At 54.1% G+C, this 26,627-nt stretch overlaps 1 long non-coding RNA gene across 1 annotated transcript in view; it reads right to left on the bottom strand.

Annotated features, from left to right (window-relative positions):
* The window catches only part of LOC109271104 (uncharacterized), a 32,645-nt gene extending 11,134 nt beyond the window's left edge, over window positions 1-21,511 (bottom strand). The window contains exons 1-2 of the long non-coding RNA XR_002081823.2: window positions 21,184-21,511; window positions 17,985-18,112 (exon numbers count right to left, since the gene is read on the bottom strand). This is a non-coding gene — a long non-coding RNA (uncharacterized LOC109271104). The remainder of the gene's footprint in view (window positions 1-17,984; window positions 18,113-21,183) is intronic.
* Window positions 21,512-26,627: the final 5,116 nt, after the last annotated feature.

Raw genomic sequence — 26,627 nt, 5'->3', positions numbered from 1 at the left:
GCTCACAAGAGTAGAAGGAAAGGGGGCAGGATCTGAGTGGGTAGAAGAAGGCTACCCAGAACCTCGCTGAGGACCAGTCTGGACCATATCACTCTGTTCAGGAGCAAGCAGGCCTTACAGTGGTCAGACCTCTACCTGTCCCATCTGTGGGTGATGGGGCCTTCCTGTGACTTGCAGCTCTGAAAGGGCCTTCTGAGGCACCTGCAGGGGCAGATCCCCAGGGTCCAGGCTAGCTGCACAGGCAGCAGATACATGGGGGACAGGAGAGAGGGCAAAGGGGCACGTTAGCCCAGAAAACCCCTCTGCACGGACCAGCCCTCCTTCCCAAGCTGGCCAAGATCTCTGTCCTCCAGGGTCCCCAGGCCTGAAGTAGTGGGGTAGTGGGTGGCCGGGGAGGGGTGAGGGCCACTTCAGGCATCCCAGCGTGCAGGGTGAGCAGGCCGGGCTGAGTGGAGCCCAGAGGCCTCACTCCATGCCTCCAGGACTATGGCTCTGGGCCCACCCTTCCCATGGCCCCGAGCCACACGCCGTGACACTCTCCTAGACCATCATGTATACAGGTGACAAATTGCCTACTGTGAGTACTCTGGCCCTTCAGTTCCCCTCTGTGGACCTCATTTTGCACATCTGAAAGAAGAGCAGGAGGGTCTAGGGGTCTGTAATTCAAGTTCATGCCTCATCATCTCAGCAAATAGACACAGCATGTCACTCCCCTGTTCTCTGCAGAAGAGGTCCCACGGTCCACCCACAGGTGCAGGCTGGGGGCAGTTTGGCTTTCTATGACCGTCCAACACCATCCATGACCTCAGGCTTAATGACAGACCAAGGCATAGCCTCAGCTCCTAGGCGCGGGCTGGCGGTGGGGGTCCTGGAACAACGTTGCAGCCCACACAGGGCCCCACAGGCTGTCACATGGTTTGGTGCTCTTTCTAAGGCTGGCCTGCATGATAATTTGCTTCAGCAAATAAATCCTTAAGTATTCCCCCTTTTACTTCCACGGACCCCACACCATCGTCTCCAGCCAGCTGGCCTTTCAGGGCCATGATCCGGGGCCCAGCGAAGGGGAAGGTAACTGCAGCAGTACTAAGTGAGGCTAGATTCCCGGCGGCCCAAGATTTCTGGCCCGGCTGGTCTGCAACCACGCTGGGATGCTTGATGGATGGGAAGTGCCCAGTTTGTCGAGTCCTTGCTGAGCTTTGTGATAACTCATTATATTTCTTTCTTTACAAATTGCCCCATTAGTGCTCTCGAATTGAACAGAATCATAAAGCCAGGAGCACCCCAGCCTGAGCTGAGCCTGGGCGGTGAATTACCTGTGGCTGGAAGGCCTGCATTTGGGGGAGGAAGCTGGGGGCCCGCTGGCTGGAGCAGGCCCTACATCCTGCAAGGGAAGTGGGTTTGTTTTCTTTAAACTCCAGAGAATAAAAGAGTTCTAACCAAGTCCTGCTGGATTTAAATAGCAAGATCTGCCTCACTGTTCATTGGCTTTCAAGCTGGGGGCTCTGATCCCTGTTTGAGGGGTTAAACTCTAACCCCATTAAGCCATTTATGGGAAGCTGACCACCAGGGAGGGAGGCGGCCCCTCTTCCTGCAGCCTTCCTAAAGCCCACAGGTTCTGAAATTGGTTGTCACTCTCAGTCAGAGGATTCTAAACAAGTAGGCGCTAATCCCCTCTGTTAAGGAGATACTTATTTTGTCTGAAAAACTTCAAAGAGCCCATGACAGACACTCAAAATCAAAATTAGCATTCCAATGAGGATTTAAAAAATAATAATTCTTACAGTTCTGCTGAGGAGAGGAGAGGGGAAGTGACTGGCCAGGAGGCTGGGGAAGGAGGGGCAGCGCCTTTCATCTGCCCACCCCGAGGGGCTCTGGGGATCTGCCCCTGATGGCTGAGACGCTGAAGCCCCTCCACAAAGAGGCAAAGCCTGGGCCCTGGCCTGGGCCGTCCAGGGTGGGCAGGAAGTGACAGCTGCCCCCAAGGATTGCACAGAGAAGCCCAAGGTTTAGGGAGGAAGATGGTTCCTGAGCTGCAGCTGAAGCCAGCCAAGTGGACCCAGGGACGCCCCAGGGCTGCCTGCCTGAGGGTCACAGTGATGTTCCCCACTCCGATCCGGGACCTGCAGGAGTACAGAGAGGCTGACAAGTGTCCTGGGGCAGCTCAGTGGGCGGCAGGCCAGGCGCCTGCCCACATCTTGGCCGCAGCCACTGCAGGATCCCAGCACTCCCAGCAGCCTCCCTTCCAGAACCTAGCGAGCCTCCTGCCACTCCCAGGCATGACCCCTCCCTTTGCTGGACCAGTTCCCCCAGCTCAGCCTCACCGTGGCCTGTCCCACCAGTCCAGGAATCCTCTCTAGTCCTCTTTTACCTGTCATGTGGGCATTTCCGTCTCTCAAGGGACCCTCTTGTTCCAGATTCCAAATTCCCAGGCCATGAGGAACCCCGTCTCCAGACAGGGCACTCTTCTCTCCCAATCTCTGTAGCCTCTTCCTGTCTGAAGTCTCCTGCAGGGCCTTCCTGGGCCTCCCTGGGCTTCTGGGCCAAATACACCACTTGCTCTATTGGCCCCTGCTTGGGCTTCCCAGGAAGCCAGGGGGCAGCACCTATCCCTTCCTGTTCCCCTTGGCCGGGTTGCCCAAAATCTGTTTGGTGTTGCCCCCTGCAGGGAGGAACTAGCACATGAAGACTGTTAGTGCAGGGGTCATGGAAGTTCCAGGGACTCAGTGTTCCTCTACTCCCCTGGTACACACTGCTTTTCTGCATCACACCCCCACCCCAACCTGCCCCTACGAAGCTCTCTCTCATCTGCCGAGTCCTCACTAGCACCTCTGCTCTGCTCCAAGGCTGACCCAGAACCAGATTCTGTCTGCTCTTGGGATGCTTCCAGCCCAATGGGAGATCCAAGCAGCAGAACTAGTCCATCACGGTGTAAAAGGTGTGAGCATTTGACAGGGGGATCAGAGAAGTCCATCTGGGGGCTTCCCGAGCAGCTAGGTGCCAATGAGCTTCAGTAGAAAGTCACCAGGTGGAGGAAAGAACAGAGCCTTCCAGTAGAGACAGCAGTGTGCAAGTGCAGGGAAGCCAGAGAAGCTTGGGAATGAGACAGAACCCCGACTCTCAGTTCAGACAAGCCCAGTGCCCCTTCCTTATCCCTAGCCCGGGTCCCCAGGCTCTGGATGAAGAGAGAGAGACCTAGCTTCCTCTCGGCTCTCTGCATTGTGAAGACAGCTAGAAGTTGGCAGTTTGCAATCTGAAAGAAGGCTCTTTCATGCCAGCATGCCAAACATGCTGGCACCCTGACCTAGAACTTCCAGCCTCCAGAACTGTGATAAATACATTTTTGTTGCTTCTAAGACACCCAGTCTATGGTATTCTACGACAGCAGCCCAAACTAAGACAGACTTTCTTGGGGCCAAATGCAAACCAGGCGTTGGGATAAAGTCCCCCGACTCCAGCTTCTGTCCCTCCCACAGCCTTGCTGGATCCTGAGGGGGCCCAGAATACTGAGATAGAAGACCACGGGCTGGGGCTAAAGACCAGCATTATGAGCTGGGTCTGCTGCTGACCTCCCTATGCACAGCCTTAGGTGGATCAGGACTGCACTGAACTTGGGGCCCCTCCTGGCCCTGCCCTTTATCCTGTTGGTCACGCAGAGGGGCAGATATCTCCTTTTCCTGCTCCATGCCAGGCACCATGTTGTGCATGGGTGCAGCCTTTACCCAGAGGAGCTTGCAGTCAGGATGGGACAAACATCCACACAGTGTGGCAACGTCTACCCCGGGGAAGCACAAGGCACTGTGGAGGCATTGAGGACAGGGTTTCAGGGGGAGAAGGGAACTAGGTCTGGGAAGAGGGGAAGAAAACCTGCTCTGAGGCCCCCTTCTGCAGCTGTGACCCACCCAGCTTCTCAAAATCCCGGGACCCCAGCTATCCCTGATGTGAACAGCCCAGGTGAGGAGAGCCGGCTAAGGAAGCATGACCCCAGCCCTGCCCACAGGCCTGCTGGGCAGGCAAAGCCCAGTCTTGGTGGTGGCTGCTGCTGTGTCCTCCTCAGCAGAGCCCCAAGGGGCCTAGCCTCAGCTCTTCCCCATTTCCTGCAGGCATTCCAGACTTCTTTTGGGCTAAACTGAGTCTGCCTATGGACCAAGCTCGGGCAGGAGAGGAGGACTGAGTCCTGCCTGCCAGAAGCCGGGAAGCGACAGCCCAAGGTAGGAGCTGGTCTGCCTCCTGGGCCAAGGTTGGGTGGTAGCCTGTAGGGCCTGTGGGGCCTCCACTCTGCAGTCAGGGCTTATCTGCCTCTTGCCCCCACCTGGCCACTAAGCCTGATGCTGGTAATGAGCATCTCTTACACCACCGTGGCTCAGAGGAGGCCTCCTAGCAGCCTGGCCTTGTTCTCATTGTCCTGCTCCAGCCCAAATGCACCAGGCCCAGGCCTCAATCATGATCAATGGGCCGAGGATGTGCTGACAAGGCACTTTCATCTTTTCTCAAGGCCGGTGTTTGAACTTCTCCGAGCAAGCGGCCTTCCCAAACGGGCCTGTCTTCTAAGAAGGCGGCCAATCTCCTTTCCCTTGCTTCCTAAGCAGGCTGATCCTGAGAGTTATTGAGGCACAAAAAAGGAGACGTTCAAAGGCAAATCTAAATTACCGTCCTCTTCAAACTGGGGAAAAGTCTTATTAAGTCACCTGCATGTGAATCCCGGCCTATTTCTGTCTGCAGACCTTTCTTCCTTTGTGCCACATAAATGGACACATCTTATTGATTTTCTTTCAACCTGGATCACCTCCATAGCTGTGAATATGGGCAGACAAATCCCACTTCTTCCTCGCCGGTGGGGCTGAGGAAGAATGGGGGTGGCAGCCACGCAGGCCCAGCATGCTGGGGAGGTGCCGCACCCCTCCTCACCGCCCCTGGGTGCCTTTCCACAGGCCTCAGCAGAGCTCCTGAGAGCCAGCTCTTTCCTCAGGGGCGCCAGGGGAGGCCCCATGGGCCTGGGGAGCTGGCAGATGGGGCCTAGCCAGCCCTTCCTGGGTAGGAGGGCAACTCCAGGGACCCCTGAACTTGCCCACCTCTGCCCTTAGCCTGTTAACTCGTTTTCTGTGTCTCTGACTGCTCAACCTCTGTGATTCTTCCACCCCCAAGCCCTTGCCACTTTGGTCCCACCATTCCAGTCCTGACCTCCTTGTGGAACAGGGCTCACATGCTTCTACCTCAGGGCCTTGGCAGTGCTGTTCCCACGCTCAGAAACTTCTTCCCCCAGACATCCTCAAGTCCCCTTTCCTCACCTCCTTCAAGTGTCGGCTCAAATGTCAACTTTTCAGTGAAGCTTTCTTGGCCACCCCACTCAAAACGGCACTCCCCCCACCCATACTGCCCAGATCCCTCCCACGTTTTATTTTTCCACACAGCACTTATTACAACTGACATATTCTGTGTTTTACTTGCTTTATTTTATCTCCCCCATTAAAATCTAAACTCCGTGTCAACAGAAATTTTCGTAGAACAGGTCCCTGCGTGAGGGTGTTTCACCCCATCAGACCCAGCTGGCCAACGTCCTCCAGGCCCTCAGCTGCCCTCTACAAGCCCTTCCCAGAGGATGGATCCTCCTGTGGGGACCCCAGGGCTGCCGCCCACCTCCCTCATTATACCTCTAAACTGGGCGAGTTGGTGTACTAAATTACTATGCACTATGGTCTGAATGTTTGTGTCCCCCACCCCCAATTCATATATGGAATTTCTAATTCCCAGGGTGATGGTATTAGGAAATGGGGCCTTTGGGAAGTGGTTATACAAGAGCTTCCTTGCCCCTTGTATTGTGTGAGGGCACAATGAGTCAGCCATCTCTAACATGGAAAAGGGCCTTCACTGGAACCCGACTGTGCTGGCACCCTGATCTTGGCCTTCCAGCCTCCAGAACCAAGAGAAATACATGTCTGTAGTTTATAAGCCACCCAGTCTTTGGTACTTGGTATAGCAGCCTAAGTGGGCTAAAACACTGTGTAAACCACCCCGGCTGGCTGACGGGAGCCCCGGAGCTAGGGTTGGCTCTCCCGGCATGGGTCCCAGCGTGACTCTCCTTTTATCTCCTGACCTCAGTTTTCCCACATGCAACATGGAACCTGAAGACCCCTCTGTAGGCCTGACAATCAGAGCCCCTGGCCCATTCTGGGGAAAATCAGAACCAGCAGCTGGAGGCACTTAGACTGATCTAGGGTCAGTTCTCATCTTTGGGCTGCTCCAGGCCAGGCGGGTAGGTTGAGAGGCTGGGATGGAGTAGAACATTGGGGCCAGGCCCAGAAGGTTCAGGTAAGAGTGTGGCAGTGAGGGAGACATCCCAAGTCATGATTTCATCCCCCCCACCCCCAACGTTCTCAGACCCCAAATGAACCACAGGCAGGCATTCAGGCTGTGAGGATTAGAAGGCCACCAAACCTGACCTCAGTCCTCAAGGAGACTTTACCGATCAGTTCTTCATGTTTGGGGTGGGGGTGAGGGGGGATTGGCCAGGAGTCTCTGACTCGGGACCCATAACCCTGTGATCTTCCCTTCTCCTATTTTAAATGTGCTGAACAGAATCCTGGTCATGAGCTCAGCCCCAAGGCTGACCCTGTTGCTGACACTGACCTTGCTGCCAGGCCCGGCCCAGACACCTCCTGCCCCAGTGGACATGCTACCCCCCAGGGCTGCCAGCCTTCTTGCTGAGCTGAGCTGCAGGGAGCATGGCTGCCTCCCCACATTCATCTCCACCAGATTTCAGCCACCGGCCACGCGTGTGGCAGCTCCACCCACAGTGACCCTCCAGTCTCCAAGAGGCCTGTTCCTCTCCATTAGGCCAATCGGTGATTCTTACCTGTCTGGTCTGCCTAGCTCCTCCCCCAACCTCCCTGCCCTCATCTTGACTGACGTGTGGTCCTCCTCTCCCCAGGATGCCTGCAGTCACTTCCGAACTGGCCTCCCTGATCCTGACCCTAAACCTTGGCATCACTGGGCTAGGAGGCTGGGGTCCAGCACACAGCTGCCAATGATCTTTCTTTAAAAATCTGGTCCTTTATTTCCCTCTTGGAAAGCTTGCATTGCCCCAGGGCCCCTACTAGGCCACAAACTTTAAGAAGGCACTCACTCTCAGGGCTGTGCAAGTGCAGAGTCATTCTTAAAAAGCAGTGCTTCTGTAAATCTTGTGCCAAAGGGGCCCTGCTGGACTCGCCCTAGTCTCAGCCCTGCATCACCCTTAAATCCAGATAAACTCCACATTCCTTCACTTGGCTCAAGGCACCACCACACCCCAGCCCCAACCCTCTCCTGCCTCCTCTCCTACCCAATCCCCAATGCCCCTGTACCTCACCACAACAAAGGACCTGGGATCATTCACCTAGAGGCTCCCCCACTTCTGGGTTCCTGTACCCTCTCCCCTCCTGGGCCTGTCTCCTCTTGGTCTTCCAGGCTTCACTTGGCTGTCACCTTTTCCAGGTAAGCCTCTTTGGCCAGGGTGGGCAAGGGGTCTCCTCTGCTCCCAGGGACCCATGGGAGGAGCACACGGCACTAATCCCATTGCACTACCTTTGCCCATTTATGCGTCCCTCACTCCCAATGGGCTGACTCATCTTTGAGGGCCAGAACAATGTCTGATTTCTCTCCTTTTCCAGCTCAGGGCCTGGCCCAGAGTAAGCCAGTACGTGTCAGATGGATGAAAGACTAACCCACAAGTGCGCAGGCTCATCAAAGAATGGGCTGTCAGCCCCTGCCCCAGCACATGAGCCCCACTGAGAAACCCCATGTGTCTGCTTGCTGGGGAGAAGCAGACAGACAGATGGAAGCAAGTGAGGCCTAGGAATTCTTTGGGGAGGAAGCTCATTTCCAAACGGTAGGCATACAGGCTATGGGAAGACAAAAAAATTTCTCAAAATTAAACCAAAGGAGGGGTTTGGGGAGCGATGGGGCTCCGAGGGATTTATTAATGCACGCCTCCGAGTGATTCTTCCTTCTGCAATCCAGGCACTAGGTTAGCACTGACTTCCAAATTATATTTAATTGGACAATTATTCAAACTGAAAAACCTGCACAGAAAACGAAGGCGGTCCTTAATAAACACCTTGTCTCCTCAGCCCCAAACAGGCAAGTCGTTTACTGACCCAAGAGGCACAATTTTGTCTTTGGTAAATTTATTTTGAAGTAATTGCCGACTCCAGGAGTAACCATTTTTCAAAGGGAAACTTGGCTCTAGCCAGCAGAATAATAAATTGTTCCCTGACCCGTGTGAAGCCTAATCCCATTAGAAGGATGTGCGCTTAGAGGGTGGACGGTGGAGGGCGGCGCACGGGGAGGGCTGGCTCTGCGCACAGCACCATCACCCGGTCTGGCGGATGGGAGGCTCCCGGGATGTCCAGGGCACAACCACCGGGAGGAGCCCATACTTTCTCTACAGGAGCAGCCGCAGGGCTGGGCCGGGACGTGTTACCCGGCCACGCTCGCCTGTGTCCGGGAGAGAAGTCTCCAGCCTCGCCGGGGCAAAGGGGTGGGGGCAGCCCTGGGCACCGCCCCACTAGGCTTGATTGCAGCCCGGGAGCCAGGCCACTCCCCCGCATCACCTCCCCCGACCCCGCCATCCCACCCCACTGCGGGGACAGCCCTTATTTCCGCTCTGCGGCCCGGCCCGGGTGCCCCCAGCCAAACCGCCCCCTCCCCACCGGCCAGCGGGGTTGTGCGGAGGAGCCGGCAGGGCAGGCGGACCTTCCCAGCCGAAGGCGCGCACGCGCGGGCCGCACCTTGTTGAGCAGCTGAGGGCCTTGGGGAACCTGCTTTAATGAATAGAAGTACGTTTATAAATAGCATATCCATATGCAGATGAGCACCTCCAACAGCCTGGAAACAGACTAGTCTCTGATCGCTTCCTTTTAAGCAAATACAGTTTATAAAAACTGGGGTCTTTTTTCAGGAGAGAAACGAAGGGACTTTCCTTGATTTGCCAAGGGATTCCAACTTGGTTTCCTTGAAGAACAAGGTCCCTCCCTTCCATGAATAGTGTACCTCGGTGCTCTCAAATCTGTCTTTGGCCTACTTGGTAACTACCACAGGTTTTTGTTCTTACGGCGGATGCATCCGGGTGCCTACTACAAGTGCCTGCCCTGAGGTAGTGTTCAATAAAATATTGTTCATAGCTATGACTCCTGGAGAACCCGTCCTCTGGAGAAGCCTCATCAGTTCCTTCGTGCAGCCTTTCTCCAGACCTTGAGCAAAGTAAAGTTCACAGGACATCAGTTGGAAAGACCCTCAAGTGTGATCAATTATCCTCTTCCCTCTTTTTCTGGTCAGAGAGACAAACTTTGAGAGGCTGAACAGTGTCCCAACTTCGGAACAGATCCCAGGCTGAAGCAGAGGTGGAACCTGGGTCTCTCCTGCATCCAGGCCACCTCCCAACACCAGCCTGGCTCCACTCGGAGTAGTAACACAATCAAAAGAGCCCTAGCAGTGAGCAGGTCCTCCCAGAGCACCTCTGGCTACCCACGGCTTCTTACAAAGAAACCGAGGCTTCCAGAGCGAGACCCCAGGTAATACTTTGAGGGGGCTTTTCCCAAGCTCTTAGGCACTAATATGCAGCCTATGAGTTAGGGCCAGGTGCCCTGTCAGCACCTTTGGTCCTCTGGGGAGCCACAGGGCTTGGGCCCCTGTATCTAGCAAGGCCACGTCACCAGAGGACAGCAACCCCACAGGGCATGGAGGCTGCTTCTGTTGGGTTCTAATTCCTCATTCAACTGCCCCGGCTCATCACAGGGAGTTTCTGGGGCACCCCGGCCCAGAAACCCCATACCACTCCCATTGTCTCCCTGAAACCTTCTGCCTTGCTCGTGCCCCTGTGCTCCCAGAGCAACTCTCCACATGCCCACAGTCACACCCCCCACCCACTAACTTCCTTCTTGATTTTGTGACTGTGGCCTCACCTTCTGCCTTAAAATAATAAATACATTGTTGAGCAAGAACAACCTGAGGCCCATAGCCGGAAAAGCGGAGGCATCTAGCCTATGGAAGACCAGATTCAGGGAGAATGTATCCAGAGAGGGCTGTGGGAGAAGCACTGGAACATTTGGGGTTAGGAGGATGAGCCCAAAAGTCTGAGGTCTGTGAGCCATGCCCCTCTTTTAACCAACTATGTGGGTTATGAAGGTCATATGACCTTCACAGGTTGTTTCCTTATCTGGAAAATGGAATGGTAAGTAGAGCCTAGATGGTTAAGTTGTGTCATTATGAGATCTAACGTTTTTGGAACACTTGCTGGGGCTATTCTAAACACTTTACATTCACACACTCACTTGATCTGCACTGCAAGCCTGTGAGATATTATTTCCCCATTTTATAGATTAGGAAATTGAGACACAGAGAGGTTAAGTTTCTTGCCCAAGGACACACAGCTAGCAGGCATTCCTCCAATGCATATAATAGACCTGGCATATTATAAGAATTCTATATTTATAATTGCTATTATTTAAAAAAAAATTTTAATGTTTATTTATTATTAATGAAGGACAGAGAGAGACAGAGCATGGCATGGGAGGGACAGAGAGAGGGGGAGACACAGAATCCGAAGCAGGCTCCAGGCTCTTGAGCTGTCAGCACAGAGCCTGACATGGGGCTTGAACTCACTGAGAGATCGTGACCTGAGCCAAAGTTGGATGCTTAACTGACTGAGCCACCCAGGCGCCCCTATAATTGCTATTATTAAGACTTGATTTTCCCTCTTTTGCCAGTCCAAAAAGCAGAATGATGGCCACTGAGGCGAATCAAGGGAGCGCGTGGTGTGCCAGAGAGCATGAACGGAGCAGGGCTGTGGGGGCAAGAACTGCCTCTGATACTCCTGATGGAAACATTAAGGCGCATCCCTATGTAAGCATTTGCATCCAAGATTTACACAAGAGGCAAGAAATATACCGGGAAACACTTGAATTCAGACCACATGCATCCTTTATATGGGCTCCGGGGCCCTGACAGAGAACAGAGAATAGGCCCCAGGTGAGAGCTCATCCAAAGGGGGATAGTGGCTGATGTGGCGGACAAACCCAGCCAGGTCAGAGCCCCCCAGCAGGAAAGTGGGGTATGGCCCTGCAGCTGGAGGGGCAGGCCATCCTGGGAGCACATGTAAGCTGTGCCCTGAGGGAGGAAATCATCACAGACTGTACGCTGAAGGCCGAGCTACCCAGCTGTGGGACCTCCAACTGGGCGTGACATGGAGGAGAGGCACCCCCCTGGCTTTGAAAGGGAGACCCTGAAGACACAGGTGTCATCTGCCATGTGACTGGCAGTAGAGGAGGAAGTAAATGCCTGGTACAATGAGCTCCAACGTGGTGGTGGTGGTGGTGGTGGGAGCAGTTAACAGTGGAAGCTTGGCCGGGATTCTGGCTCAGTTGGCTGCCCCTGTGAATACAAATCATATAAGGTACTTCTGGCAATCACCCAAAACACCTGGGAAACGAAGGTCTGCGGAGACCTGAACAGGGGCCGGGGCCATGGAGATTCAAATGTTTCGCTAAGGCCTGAGCCATACAGGTCACATAAGGACGAACTTGCTGATTTCAGAGGGTCTGACAACAAACTAAGCAGACTAGAGTGGGAATGAGCTCCCCATCCCTATGAGTATGCAAGTGGAGGCTAAACCACTATCTGCCAGGGATGCTGCAGAAAACCTCCCTCTCCTGTCCTGAGAGGGGTGAGATGAGCCTTCCTGATTCATCCTTTTCCCCTCCCCCACTCAGATATGCCCAATTTCAACCTAACGCTCTTCCTGAAGGTTCATTGCTCACACTATCAGGCACACATATGCCCACAGAGCACAAAAAAAAAAAAAAAATGATAGTAAAGATGAGCTAACACTTACATACGGGTATTGGGTGCCACAACTTTGCAGGTACTGACTCACAGCCTCACGACAGGTGAACTGAGTATTGTTATCCCCATTTTACAGATGGGGAAACTGAGGCCCAGCAAGGCCTGATACCTGTGGTATCAGGTGGTCTAGCCCCTGGTCCACATGCTTAGCCCCCATTCTATGCTGCCTCCCACCACACAGCACACCCATGGGTCCTTCATGGCTGGGCTGAAGCCTAAAGACCTGGGTGAAGCCCAGCCCAGAGGAGGAGCCATCAGGAATACCCTCTTCTTGGGGACAAGAAGATCCCTGTGGTCCTGGCTGGGTGGCCTCCTCTTGTTGGACACAGCGTCTGTGGACCCTCTGTAAGGTGGGTCAGGGGGACTGTCTCAGTAAGATGGGTCCCCAATCTTCCTTAAGGAGGGAGGCAGACACCAAAGCACAGAGAGGTTTTAGCCACCACCTCAGAGGGCATCAGACTGTAGCTGGGCACCTGCCCTGTTGGGGCTCTGGGAACCTGTTTCTGTCTGTGCTGTGGTTTCTGCTGCTGTCTGCAGGGAAGCCCTCAGAGTGGACTGAGCTGTGGTCTTGCTGGGGGCAGGGATGAAAGCAGAAGTTGTAGAAACAGATAGTCTGTCCCTCCATGGGGAAGGGATGAAGGCTTAGGCCCCTGAGGGAGGCCCTAGAGAGGAGTGGCCGCACCCTGGGGCAGGCCCTAAGGGGTCAGGCCAGGCCCTGAGGTGCCCTCCTGATCACAGTTCAGGGGGCTGCTTTCGTTGCTCACTCCTGGCCTCTCTGCTGCCCCCTCTAACCTGATAATCCCCTCACCCAATGGCCCCGTCCTCTCTGCTGCCCCAGATTCCAGAACACAGTTGTGCCTATGCCTTGCCCCTGGTAAGAGCCTTCTGGTGGCTTCTTGGCACCAGAGGGCAGAGCCCAACACTCCCCACCTTGGGAGATGTGGTTTCATCTCCCACCACACACCCTCTCCCTGCCTGGGCCCCAGTCACCTCGCATCCTTACCATTCCTCCAAAGGCAACCCGAATCACAAACACAGGCTGTACCCTCAGCTTTGAATGCCCTTCCATGCTCTTCTCCCCCACAGGAGGTTGTGCAACCTTCAAAGCTGCAACCCATGACCTCTTCTTCCATGCAGCCCATTCCGGTCCCCTTTCTTCCTGTCCTGAGCACCCAAGCAAGACATAAAAACACCAGCAACCCCCTCAGTCTGCACTATTGCAACAGCTTTATACTTTTACACCTTTCATCCTTCCAACGTGTGAGGTAAATGCTGTACTGGATCAGCCCCAGTTCACAGATTAGAAGACTGAGCACAGATAGTTAAATAACGTGTCCAGGGTCACACAGCTAGGAAGGACTGGAGCTGGTAATTCAAACCTAGATAATCTGGTTCCAGAGTCTTAACCATTATTTTATTCTCACCGGTTTGGGTGTCAGCCACAGGCTCTGTTTCCCTCTAGGGTGGGGAGAGGAGTCCTCAGGTCTAGGTCCACTTTACTACACACCCCTTTGGCTGGGAGTCAGATCCCACAGCTGGCTGACGCCTCTGGGATCGGAGGCCTCTGATCCCTCTCACCTAGCATCTTGTCACATCTCCCATGTGCCTCTGGGCTGCCTGGTAAAGACACCCAGGTTAGCATGACAATCCCCAAATCAGCTCAGGGTCCACAGGAAAAGGGCCCATCCAGAGATTCCCCCCTCCAAACCTCTCTCTGCCCCACCTCCACCCTCCACCACATTGGGCTTCAGAGAAGGGTGAGGTTGGAGCCCCAAGATTCCAGGCATCTCCAGAGCTTCCCTAAGACAACTTGCAGAGTCCCGCTATAGTCCTGTTGACAATCCCAACCTTCTAATCTTCACATCACTTAGAAAGTTCTGGCTAATATTAGTCATAAGACCACTGTGTCTATATCTGTGCTTATTAAAGGCTGGCAAATCTTATGCAAACAGAAGATAATGCGTGCAGGGCCTAGCCCAGAGAAGACACCACGAAACTTTCTTCTCCCTTCCTTCTTATCTCCCTCTCTCCCTTCCTTCCTTCCAAAAATGTTTTGAGCCCTTATTGGAGAAAGGCCTATGCTGGATGTTGGAGAAATGTTGACAGAATACTGATCTTCATAGAGTTAACAGTCTAGTGAGAGAGATGGTCCAGAAAACCCGTCCATAGCCTGTGGTTTGAGAGCATGGACAGAGGGCAGCCCAGGGAGTTAGGGGCATGGCCCCCACCTAGAGAGCTCGCGTATGTGTGACAGGCTTGGGTGATCAGAAGGGGCCTGTGGGCCAAGCTGAGCAGCTTGGACTCCACTCAGAGGCTGAAGGTTCTACATGAGGGGTTCACCATGAGAGGGAGCTTCAGCAGGGTCACTCCGGCAGAAGAGGTAGAGTGTGAGACTGGGGCAGGGAGACAAGAAGGACAATTCAGATGGTCAGGAGCAAGGTGATGCTGACCTGGCTTAGGAGAGTGGCAGTGGGGATGGAGATAAATGATATTTCAACAGTACTTAGTTGGTCACAGTTAACCACAGCTTCCGGGTATGGAGTGACACCAGTGGCCTAGGTGTTGGATCTTTGTGCCTCACACCCAGTTTCTCCATCCTTATAGGAACCCCCCAGGGAGGTCCTTTAGGCCACATCCAGGGCAGAAAGCAGATGGCACCCCTGAGGCACAGGGCTGGGTGGGGCAGGCAGGCCTGGAGTGTCCAACACAGGGTCGGCCAGAGGGCTGGGACACTGAGTATGGAGGAAGAGTCGTCAAGGGTGACACAGGTCTCTGGCAGCTGGTGGTGAGATGCTCTGAGACAGAGTCCAAGACCAGGGAGGGCTGGATGGGAGTGTGGGAAGGGCCCTGCTTCCACCCTGAGGCTCCCACATGGTCAGCACTGGCTCTGTGCCCCAGACAACATGCCTCTTCTTATCCTTTGTTTCTAAAACAAAGGACTTACCAGCGACATGAAATGACTTCATGTTCCCCCATCCCAGCTCTCACCTTTCTTGCTGCCAGCATTCTAGGCCAGGCACATGGCCCCTTGGAGAACCTTCTTTCATGGGGGGTGGCATTTTAGGGAACATGAGCTATTTGGGGACAGTAAGGGACAGGCTGGGAAGCCAGAAAGAATTGAGTTGGACAAGCACAAAGCTGCAAAATGTTATACATTCAGATGTGCAAAATCACAGACCTTTATTTTCTATTATTTACCTCACTTTGCTGTTGAGCTCGAATGCCCCCAGATGACTGGGAGGGGAGTGTGGGAGATCCTTTGGCTAACCAGTTAAAGATAGCTCAGCCGTTTCCAGCTTGAAAGTCTCTTTCAGGTTAACACAACGACTTTTTCATAAATACTCAGTCTTTCAGAATCAAGCTATAACAACTGTTTCTCTCCTCTGTCAGTATATCTTGAGTCTACTCCTTTCTTCCCAAGATGGCTGCTGGCTGCTGAGGGCAGCTGGCACCCCTCATGGTGGCAGGGGAAGGCCAACAGGCCCACGTGCTACAGAAGATGGATGTCACTGCTCAGACAAGCAAGCAAATGCACCTTTCCTCTGCCTTTTTGTTCTCTTCAGCCTCTCGACCCATCTGAAGATGCTTGTCCACATAGGTGGGGAGAGGGCGATTTTTACTTGGTCTACCAACTGAGATACTTATCTCTTCTGGAAGTGTCCTTACAGACACACCCAGAAGTAATATTTTTACCTGCCTTCTGTACATCCATTGGTTCAGTCAAGTGAATACATAAAATTAACCATCACACGGGCATTGGCCAACGACCAGCAGGGGCTGGAATATGAAAGCCCAGCTCCCTTGCTCCTGCTCAGGACAACTAGGAAGCAGTATTTCACTCCAGAGTTCCTCATGCAGAACTGAACTGGACTGACACTACCCTCTGGGGAACTGAAATTGTTTTAAATCTCTGCCTCATCCCCTGATGCACCAGCTTGGCTTTTCCCGTCTCTTCCCCCTGCCCACTCCTTCCAGGCTTCTCCTGGGAACACCTCATTAAAAACCACTTAAACATACATCCTCATCTCGGGGTCTGCTACCAAGAGCCCAGCCTTGAAGCAACACATGCCCCACAGAGCTGTAAGCATGCAAACTAATTGCACCAGCTATTTATTGAGCACCTGTCGTGTGCATTGTACTTCACATGCCTTATCTCACTTAATCCTCAGAACCCAACTGCCAGATGGGACATGTTATTGTTCCCAATGTACAGATGAGGACACCAAGGCTTAGAGCATCATTTGACTTGCTGAAAGCCACCCAGCTGGGGAGTGGTGGAGCAGGATTTAGATCCAGGACTGTGGGACTCCACGGCCTGTGCGCTACCCTCCCAATGTCCACCCTACCCCAGGATGTACAGTGAGTGAATGTGGCCCAGACGCCCATGGCAGGAGGTAAGGCAGTTAGCGTGAGGGAAGAACAAGATCCTTTTTGGAGAAATCGTGGTAGAGCAACACAGAACGAGCTCAAAGTGGGGATAGGTGTGGAGAAGCAGACCCATACCTGGATTTTTAAAAAAATTTTTTTCATGTTTATTTATTTTTGACAGAGAGAGACAGAGCATGAGTAGGGGAGGGGCAGAGAGAGAGGGAGACACAGAATCCAAAGCAGGCTCTAGGTCCCAAGCTGGCAGTACAGAGCCTGACGCGGGGCTCGAACTCACGGACTGTGAGATCATGACCTGAGCTGAAGTCGAACGCTCAACCGACTGAGCCACCCAGGCGCTCCAGTCCCATACCTGGATTAAGACATGGGATTGGAAAGGGGCTGGTCTGAGCTGGCCCACAGGCATGTGCACCTGCCATAGTGACACAGAAACACCAGGGAAGCTTAGGGGGTTACAGCTCACATCTCACCGTTCCCTTGTGGGGACTCTGGTCGGCTCCATGCCGCTCTCCTGGCTACAGACGCCTTATCTTGTACCGTAAGACTTCTAGCATGGGTCTGGCCTTTAGGAAGGAAGGGATCCGCCCAGAGCAGGAAGGATTGGCTCACAGAGGCTGTGGGTTGAGCTTGGAGACACAACCCCTACGGGACAAGTTTTTTTTTTTTTTTTTTTAAGTTTATTTATTTTGAGAGAGAGAGAGAGAATGGGCAGGATAGGGGCAGAGAGAGAGGGGGACAGAGGGCCCGAAGTGGTCTCTGCACTGACAGTAGAGAACCCTATGTAGGGCTCAAACTCAGGAACCATGAAATCATGACCTGAGCCAAAGTCAGCCAACCAACTGAGCCACCCAGGTGCCCCAGGGACAAGTTTTGATCTCAACTGGAGGGAGGGATCACCCTGATCTAGCTGCTGATGAGGGAGGTGGGGGAAGGGCATGGGCCTCCCCTATACCAGGTGGGTCAGCAGGGGAGGGCAAAGACAGGAGTGGCCCACATCTGGGACCTGTCACACAGCAGTTTTTGCCTAAGCCCTGGGAGCCTGCGGGGGTGGCTTTAAGTCAAGTGCGGCCAATCAGGAATCCAACGTTCCGCTTCCTGAGATCTGGAGCCAAGCTTCTGCTTGATCTGGGGACAGGGTTTGCGGCTAAATGGCAAGTATGGGCTGGTGGTCATGCTGTGTGCAGGGAGGGAGAAAGAAGAGGAAATCCAAGAATCACTATCCTTCGGAGATGGCACCATACTGCTCACACCAGCATCAGTGTAAGCGACTGGGCCACTAGCCCCCCACACCCTTTGTCTCCAGAAATAGTTGGGACAGAAGGCGGCTGGCTCTGAGATGATGGCAGGAGATACAGAGCACTAGGCTGGAAACAAGAGAAGGAAATCCCTGGATATCCCCTGAGGGAAGCTGCAGGAGATCCTAGGTTGACATGCCTGGTCCTATCTTCTGTCTGGGCCCCCAGACAGGATGATGAGCAAACAAGTATCTCTCAGACAAGGAACCCCCACAGTCTGATGCCCATGTGACCCCCAGCTGTACCCCCGTCCAGGACAAAATGCCTTCCCCCTGAAACCAAATTCCAGTTCTATTCCCTGATCCGAACCCCTCTCCTATACTCAGATGGAAGTGTCACTTGACCCCTGACCTGAATCCAGGCTTACTTCAAACCTACCCTGGCTGAACCCAGACTTCACTGTCAATCCCCCTCTTACCCTGCTCTTACCTTTAACATCTGCTGCAACCCTGGCTGTGACTTGGCTGCACGCTCGTGTGTATCCAGGGCCACAGTTCCATTCATTCAGGAGGACTGTGCTGGCCACCTGGTGGCTGCTGGCCTCTGTTTGCCTTGCTCTGAGGGACACAGGGGACCCCTTAGAATGGCTGGGCTCTGAACAGCTCTGGCCATCCCTCTGCAGTGACATCTGAGCTCTGGTATTATCAGCATCATGGGAGGGATTCACCGATTTCCCTGCCTGTCACTTTACCATAATTTCAAAGGCACGGTAAGCTGATTCCATCTCACAACACCATGTGACTCCATCTCAGTCTCCAAAGGCTTCCTTGGGGCCAGGAACCAGAAGAGATGGCCCGCGAGTGTGATTATTTGTAGACATGCTCTGCCAGGCCCCTCTGCCCTGGCCCCGGCACCACTCCTGGCTCATCTGAGGCCTGATGGTCCCAGGAGCACCCTCCTGGAGCCTGAAGGAGGCAGGTGAAGCAAATGCCACCAGGGGGCCCTGCCAAGCTGTGCCTTCAAACCCTCTGCAAGATGACAGAAATCCTAAAAACCCCAGAGTTGCTCAGGCAGGAGGGCTGTAAGCAGGGCCTGTGGCCTCTCTTCGTCCATCGCCTTCACCATTTGCAACTGTCCCGACCGACTGAGCATGTGCTCAGTCTACCCCGTGGCCAGGGGCGAAGCTGGTGGGCAGTGGCTGTGTGGGCCGCTCTAGAGCTGGGCACTGGGGAAGAGTGGTTCAGAAAGAAGCCCGCAGGTTAACAGGGAGGAGGGATGCTGTGGCTGGAGCCTGGCAGGATTACCCCCAGGGGACTGAAACTATCAAAGGCACAGCCCACCCAGAAGACTGATGTTAACTGGTGCCCTAGGGTCTGAGCCCTGGACTCAGAGGCAGAACCCTGCCAGGAGATGGAGAAGGGTTTCCAGACCTGGGACCTCAGCCAGCGGGGTTGTTTGGCGGTGTAGCCCTGAGGTGCAGGGTGGGTGTTGGAGTCCCCCTCCCCCCATCCACAGCCTCAAGACATGCTTTCCCAGGGCCCCCATGCCCGGGGAGGCCAGATGCTCCGGCCTGGCACAAGGAGAGAGGAAAGTAGGGTATTGTTGGGAAGGTTTCATCTCTCAGTATAGCTTTCTAACCATCACAGCATCCAATTTAAAAGAAAATCTAAAAAGAGGACATCACATCAACTCTCTGATTATTTGTGGGCTGTGAAGACTGCCTGTAAAACCTCCCCGGTAATTAAGTAGAATGACTCCATTTTGCCACATAAGTATGGTTATTGCTCCTGGGTGGCTGCAATGAATATAAAAGCAGCTTAAGGAAGCCATCATCAAGGCGTAATGAGTTTTTAAATATTAATTAATATGTTAATAATCATTCTAGGTTGAGGGTGAGATTGTGGTACCATCAGAAACGGTTTCTGCCAGGGACTCAGGAGTGCCTGCCTCCTACCCGGCACACCCTCTTCCTGGAGGGCTTCCTGAGGGAGCAGTAGTGGAATGGAGATCAGAGCCCTACTAGCTCTGTGATGCCTGGCGCCCCCGTGCAGCGCTCTGAGCGACTGGTCTGGAGCACATGGAACATCGTGCAAGGTCTTCAGCAGGGGCCTGTCACATCCCCAAATGGAAATGTGGCATCAGCACCCCGGGAGGGCCCGTGGAGCGAGAGAGATGCCCCAGGAGAGCCCCTGGTCCACTTCCCTCCCAGGACGTGGAACCAGAAGGGATGAGCGGAGAGGTGGCCACAGGACTCAGGGCTCGTGCCCTGCCTGGATGGGCAAGATGCCACCATGAACCTGAGTGGGGTCCAGTAAGGCTGGTCCACTCAGGCCCAGTCGATGCCTTAGATTCTGACCTCCTTTGGAAGGAGCTGGGAGGACAGTGTTCAGAGGAAGTTCTTGCGTGGGAAGAGGAAAGGGAGCTTGAAGCACTTCCTTCCCCACAGCCACCCAGCTTTCGTTCTTGAACCTTCTGGCCTGCCTAGCAGGGGCATGGCTGCCTGCTGCTGGAGCCAATCCACAGCTCATGGATACAGCCTGTTCCTAGCTAGCTCAGGCCCATCCATCAATACCGACTGGAAATCTGCAGCCCCAGAAGCCTCTGAATAGGTTAGAACAGGGTGTTAAATGATTAATCCAAGGCTGTCCTACACACTTATGCCAAAAATTCACCCTCCTTTCTATTTCGCCACCTTAAGTTATAACCAGGCTTCCTGTCCCAGCTAGTTCAACCGAGGGCTACACACGGACCACCACAGACAGCATATGCCTGGGCAGCAGTAGAAAAATTCCCCTAATCTGAACCTCATACCCTTCTCCCATCATTAAGTTCTTACAGAGAAATTAATGTCCCAAATGAAATCCTTTTCCATATGTTAATCCATCTCCAAAACTCTCCCTTCCCTGTTGCTTTTCAGCAACAGAAGGGGCTTTCCTTGGAAGCCGGGGGGAGGGGCACCTAGGGTACTTCTTTACCCCTGCAGCCTGGACCAAATTCCCCTGGAGTGGTTTGCAAAGTTTCATAGAGCTAATTTGAACTCTCTCATCTGTGCCCTTTTCCTTAAAACTCCAAATAGAACAGCCACAGCTCTAAATCCAGGCCATTTGGAAGCAAATGTGGCCACTTTAGCAATAAATAACATTCCCCAAGCCAAGTGAAGGTCTGACATTTCTGCCGGCAGCCATGGACCACAGGCAGATGTTGGAGCCCCAGGTTAGGGAGCAAATCCCTTCTGCACTGTGGGCCTCAGTTTTTCCCTTCTGCAGAATGGGAATGACAGTCCTGCCCTGCTTGCTTCCCAAAGCTGTGGGGATAAATGGAGAAGAGGCACTTTATAATCTGTAGCTTGAGATGTCAGGATGAGAGTGCTATGTCACTGTGTCCGCTCCCTTCCTTGCCCTTCCTCCGTGTGGATCAGCTCCAAGGCAGAAAAGCCTCTGCCAGGCCCAGCCTGAGCTCTATACTCTCCCACAATCTTCCTACCCCTTTCCCCCACCTCCACTCCCACCTTCAGCCCTAGCTCCCTTCTCAGTCCTGCCCCAGTCCTTACTTCCCAGATAGAAGATTCTAAAGCACCAGCCTAAGGGTCCCTACAAGTTTGGGTCTGAACCCTGGCACGGAGCACACCCTCGAGTACACCACATCCAGCTCATCCCACCCAGCTCAGCACAGGTTGGGGGAACTTTACCTCCTAGCAATCTGCCTGGGGGCGTGACGAAAGTCCAGAATGCTGCGAACACGGGGCTGCCAACTTCCGTCCAGATGGTTTCAAACTTGCCGGGACAAAGGGCTGAGCCCCTTCCTAGGAGCGGCAGCTGGGCCCACGGAAGCATGGGGAGCGCCGCCGAGCAAGCCCCCCACCCTGCATCAATTAGGCACTGATTAGCAGGGAGGGGGCCAGGTGGGTGCTGGCTGGGCGCCGCCCCGTGGTCACAGCCTTGCTTCTCTAATTGGAAGCCGTGCCTGGCAGGGCTGGGCACGGACTTCACGCCGAGAGAGAAGAGAGCCAGGCGCAGCCTGAGTGCTTCTGTTTCTGATCTCTTCTTGCAGGTTTTTCCAAAGCTGCTGTGAGCTGCCCAGCCTTGGGGAGGAGGGGAACAGCGGGTTTAAGCAGTTGGCCGCCACCTGCTAATTGCAGCTTCTGATACTTGAATGGGGCTATAGAGGCAGGTGCGGAGGTGGGGCTCTTACACTTTCCCACACAGCCCCTTCCCACACTGCCCCCACCTGGCGTTTGTGCAGTGCTATGAGACCCTGAAGGGTAGTGCTGGGGAAAAGATTCCTGAAGGTTTCCAACTCCAGGTTCTGCCTGGGGCTCGGAAGGCCACTGACTGGCACTTAGGGGTGACTGATAATGGCAGACACGAATACTCCACATCTGACCACTGAACATGGAAATGTGACTTCCAAGAACCCAAATGTAATTTAATTGTAGTTCATTTAAATAGCCACACGGGACTAGTGGCTAATACCGGACAGCACAGATTTAGACAGAAGTGAGGAAAATGTTACCGCGATTCCCCCCAAGTCTCTGAGAGGAACCTGAGGAATGACATGACTGTCCCCTGATCCCGTTCTCTCCACGCACCAAAAGAGGGCTTTCCTTCCTCCCCCTGTTCCGGTCTGGGCCTCTGCCGGTGAGCCCCGAGCCCCCACAGGCAGGGCTGCTTCCAGGAACAGTCAGGGACTGAGGTTAGGAATGTAGCCTTTGGGGCCACACAGACTGAAGTTCAAATCATCCCTGCTCTGAAGCTTTCTCATCTGTAAAACAGGGGGAAATAAATAACACCACTATCCACTAAGGGTTTCTGTGAGGACTGAATGTGAAGCACCGCGACCAGCCCCTGGCGCATAGGAGGCACTGGGTAAGTGGCGGCTTTAATCGCTATCACCATGGCCACCACCACCACCGCTGCTGACAACTGTCTTCTGGAGGGAGACTGCAGACCTTAAAACGCGGTCTGAGTCTGGAGCTTCTCAGATAGCAGCAAAGGCCGCCAAGAGAGAAACCAAACACGGCCCTGCCCCCAAACGGCTGTGTGTGTTGAAGGGGCCGGGGGGGGGGGGGGTGGCAATACCTGTTGTTAAGTGAGAGAGCGTGTCCTTTCAGAGTAGGGATTCACACATAACGATTGCTGCCAACTGGGTGGGGGGTGAGGGGTGGCTGGAATCTGTCAGTAGTTACGGGAACAGTCAGGCATGAAGCTCACCCCAGCGGGAGCAGAGACAGGACCATCCACATGAAACTCCCATGCTCACTCTTGGCCACGGACCTGGCACTCTTCCTGCCCACAGCTGTCCTGGTGAACCTGGGTGGCATTGGTGGGAAGGTGGAGGAGTGGGGACCCCCAAGTTGCTCCAAAGTGAATGACTGGCGCACGGTGTTTGCACTAAGGCGGAAGGACAGACACAGGGCCGGGCGTCCTTTCCTGCTGGTCATGGCAAGGATTCCTGAGAGCAGGTGGGACTTCAGACAGAGAGGTTTGCAGAAGACCCATCGCAGGGCCGTGGGCTTTGGAGCCGGGGAGGACGATGAGGAGTGGAGAGTACCCAGGAATCACCACCCCCTACAACGTCTGAAGTCTGAGGTGACTCAGGAGCCCCCACCCCCATCTCTGCTGGTTCCAGAAAAGAGCAACATCAGCTGTCAGATGACTGGACTGTGACCCCCCATTCTGGGCAGTGGTGGCTGTCAATGGAGACCGGAGGGCCTTGGTGGAGCTGGCCACACCAGGGGAGCACGCTGGAGAGAGAGGAGCCTGACCCTGAAGGTGCCCCCACCCACCGCACCCCGAGGTGGAGGAAGCCGTCCCTGAACGGGGAGGACTCCATACAGCAGGACACAATTGAACAAAATACATCGTGGAGGTGTGGACTTGGGGTGCCCCACGGCTGCTCACCCTTCTCTCTCCCGCCGTCCCCACCACCCGGCCCTCCAGCGAGCAGGGCTGTCATCAGACTCATTGGCTCCCAAGTTCTGAAATGAACTCTGCTCTAAGTAATTACAGCTCTTCAAGTTTCCCGTCCTCTGTTTAAAGAATTCGTCCTCTGGCCCTCAATGCCCCATCAGCTCCCTAATTAGCAGCGCGCAGCGCGATTACACATTCTCCGCAGCTCGCTGGGTCCGGCCCCCTAATGAGTGTTTGTGGACAGCTGGGAGCCAGGCCCGCCACCGCGGCCCCGCCGAGCCAGGAGTCAGGGCCCAGGAGTGCGAGCTGTCAGCTCCGTGATGGGGCTGGAGCTGGTCGCAGCCCCGCGGGCCTCCAGGAGGAAAGGCCTTGAAATATAAATGAAGATGAATATTCATATTTGGTTCAATAAGTGCCAACTATTAATATACATGTCTGTCGGGAAGAGGAGGCAGCACAGAGCCAATTCTGCCGGGCATAATTGGGCTCCTAATTCACAATTAGCCTTGAGCTCCAGGCCTCTGCACAGCCAGAACCTGGGCTCCAAACCTCGAGAGGGGTAGGGGATGGCCCTGCCATCTTGGGGTGCTTCTGCCCTGAGACCCCTCCACCAGGAAAAGGCCAGGGAGAAAAGAGGGGCCCGCAGTCCCCTCTAGAATCCCCCAGGGATTACGGGAACCACATCCTTCAGGTGGACCCCAAAGTCACATCTGAGCCACCCACACTGTGCCTCTATGGGGCTGTCAGTTCAGAGAGCTCACGTCCAGCTTGTAAACCAACTTCATGCCACGAAATGTCTAGAGATGCATGGGAGTGAAGCCAGAAAACTGTAGGGTCGAGGCCTAGTGTGGTGGCTATCCACTCTGAAGGCTGGCTTGCTGGGGCCCACCCATGTGGCCAGAGAGGGACTCCAGCCTCTGCCTTAACCAGGATCCTGGTGTCACTTAACTTCTCTTCTGAGCCCTGTCTTGCTTCCCCCAGACTCTGACCAGATGTCCTGCATTATGACACAGCTGCCACCTGGCCTTCTCTATACCCTAAAATTCACGGACTGCCTGCTGGTGGCTGCTGAGCATGGCTGCCTTCTGCTGTGTAGCCTCATCTCAGAGGCACAGGGAAGACTTCAGGATTCAGAGACCAGGAGGAGCCACAGCCCAGAGCAGCGGGCATGTCTGAGCCCTGGCAATGAGCGCACACCCGGGGCAGCTGTGTAGACTCCCTTTGGGCCAAAAGGGGAACCAGGAGGTTGCCAGCTCAGTTCTAGGTCTGCCCCAGCCAGGGCAGGGGCCAAGGTCTGCCACTGGGCAGAAGGCCTGCCTGTGCCCTCCAGCCAAGGTCCAAACCTGCCAGGACTCAGATGGCTCCAGTAGGGATGGGAAATAGTCTGAGAGGTGCTGAATGCCTGGAAGATGAAAGGCTAGATTGGAGGCTTGTCCAGGTATGCTTCTGCCCGAGCAGTGGCCAGGAGCAGGCAGGACAGGGCAGGGCAGGCAGGAGCTGTGACGAGGGCCTGGTGTGTTCTGGGCCTAGGTCATTGCATCCTCTTAACGATGTGTGAGGCAACCTCCATTTCACAGATGGGAAGGCTGATGCCCAGAGAGGTTAAGCTAAGGGAATAGACAGGAAATCCGAGCATGGACAAAGCCATTTTCCCATCTGCTACCTCAGGGTCTGCAAAATGGCCACATGGAACCTACAGGAATGGGGGTGGCCTCCCATCATAGGCAAGTGAGAAGGATCCTAAGAGAGTTTCCACTCTTTCTCTTCTTCTTCCTCCCCTCCTCTTCCTTTTATGAACAACTTTGCCCAAAAGCCACGAGGTGAGGCCAAGCAAGGTCAGTGTCTGCATCAGAGGCCAGGGGACGTCACAGTGGCCCAGAGCAGGGTGTTGTGTCGGAGCTGGAGTAGGATGAGGACTCCCAGGAGGGAGGTGGTCCACCACGGTGGGTGAGGCAGGCACCGTGCAGGAGAGTGGGGTGGCAGGAGAGCCTGGCTGCATACAGGGGGCTGACCAAACACAGAAAGACACTAAGGCTGGGGTGCCTGGGTGGCTCTGTCGGTTAAGCGACCAACTTCGGCTCAGGTCATAATCTCGTGGTCCGTGGGTTCGAGCCCCGTGTCGAGCTCTGTGCTGTCAGTTCGGAGCCTGGAGCCTGCTTCGGATTCTGTGTCTCCCTCTCTCTCTGCCCCTCCCCGACTCACGCTGTCTCTCTGTCTCTCAAAAAATGAATAAACGTTAAAAAAAATTTTTTTTAAAGAAACACGCTGAGGCTAATGAGAACCATGCCCCCCCACCATTGGGGAAGGGAGTTGCAGATAAGGAAAAGGAGTAAACCAGAATGAACCCTGGGTTAGAATTGTAAGTATCCATGTGAACATACAGTTTGCAATAGAGATCGGGATGGATTTGTCCACTAAAGTGGTTCACTGGTTAGGACTTCTTGGAGAAACAGCTGATTCCAGAGGGCCGAGGCAGGGAAAGTACCAGCTGAACCTAGGACATCTGATTGTGCCAAAAAGCAAGTGTGTGCTCAAATCGTGATGGGGAAAGTAGCAACAGGAAACAGAAGCCAGCTTGAAGGGGCTCCCACTGGCCAAATCTGGGGCAATCTGAACATCAAAATAAATAATGATAGTGGCAGTTTATAACCCATTGAATAAAATAGGAAACCATGAATCCATACTGACATAAATGAATAAATTGGAAGTTTAATGAGGAATGGGATATTTACATAGTCTCAGAGTACCTTCCCACATAGTTATTAATTATAAAAGGAAAAAAAAAAGAGTAATTTTACAGTGGAGAAGCCTGGCAGACACCATCTTCATCAACTGATCGAAGTGAACAGCAGTAATGGAACAAATCAAAATTGTGCACCACCTGATTGGATGCGAGGAGAGAAGCTCTACATCACTTCTGTCATGTTTCTGCCAGAAGCGCGCAGCCTGAACCGAACCTTCAGAAACACTGCACGTTCCCCCCCGACTGAGGGACAGTCTGCCAAGTGCCTGCCTGTCGTCTCAGAAGTGACCAGGTGAGGGGAAGCTGGGGAACTGTCCCATACTGAAGGACATGAAACAAATGACAGCGAAATGAGACACATGATCCGAAAACCTGGATCCTTTTGCGGTAAAGCACCTGACTGGGACAGCCGGTGAACCTGAGCGGGACCTGAAGATCACATGGTGGTTCCATGTCCGTGGGGCTTAGCTGCCTGGAGGA

The sequence above is a fragment of the Panthera pardus genome, unplaced genomic scaffold, assembly GCF_024362965.1.
Source record: "Panthera pardus isolate Hobbes unplaced genomic scaffold, ASM2436296v1 HiC_scaffold_12, whole genome shotgun sequence".
NCBI classification, from domain to species: Eukaryota; Metazoa; Chordata; class Mammalia; order Carnivora; family Felidae; genus Panthera; species Panthera pardus.
Note: the sequence above shows the minus strand (reverse complement) of the source record. Positions and strands in the feature narration are given on the sequence as shown.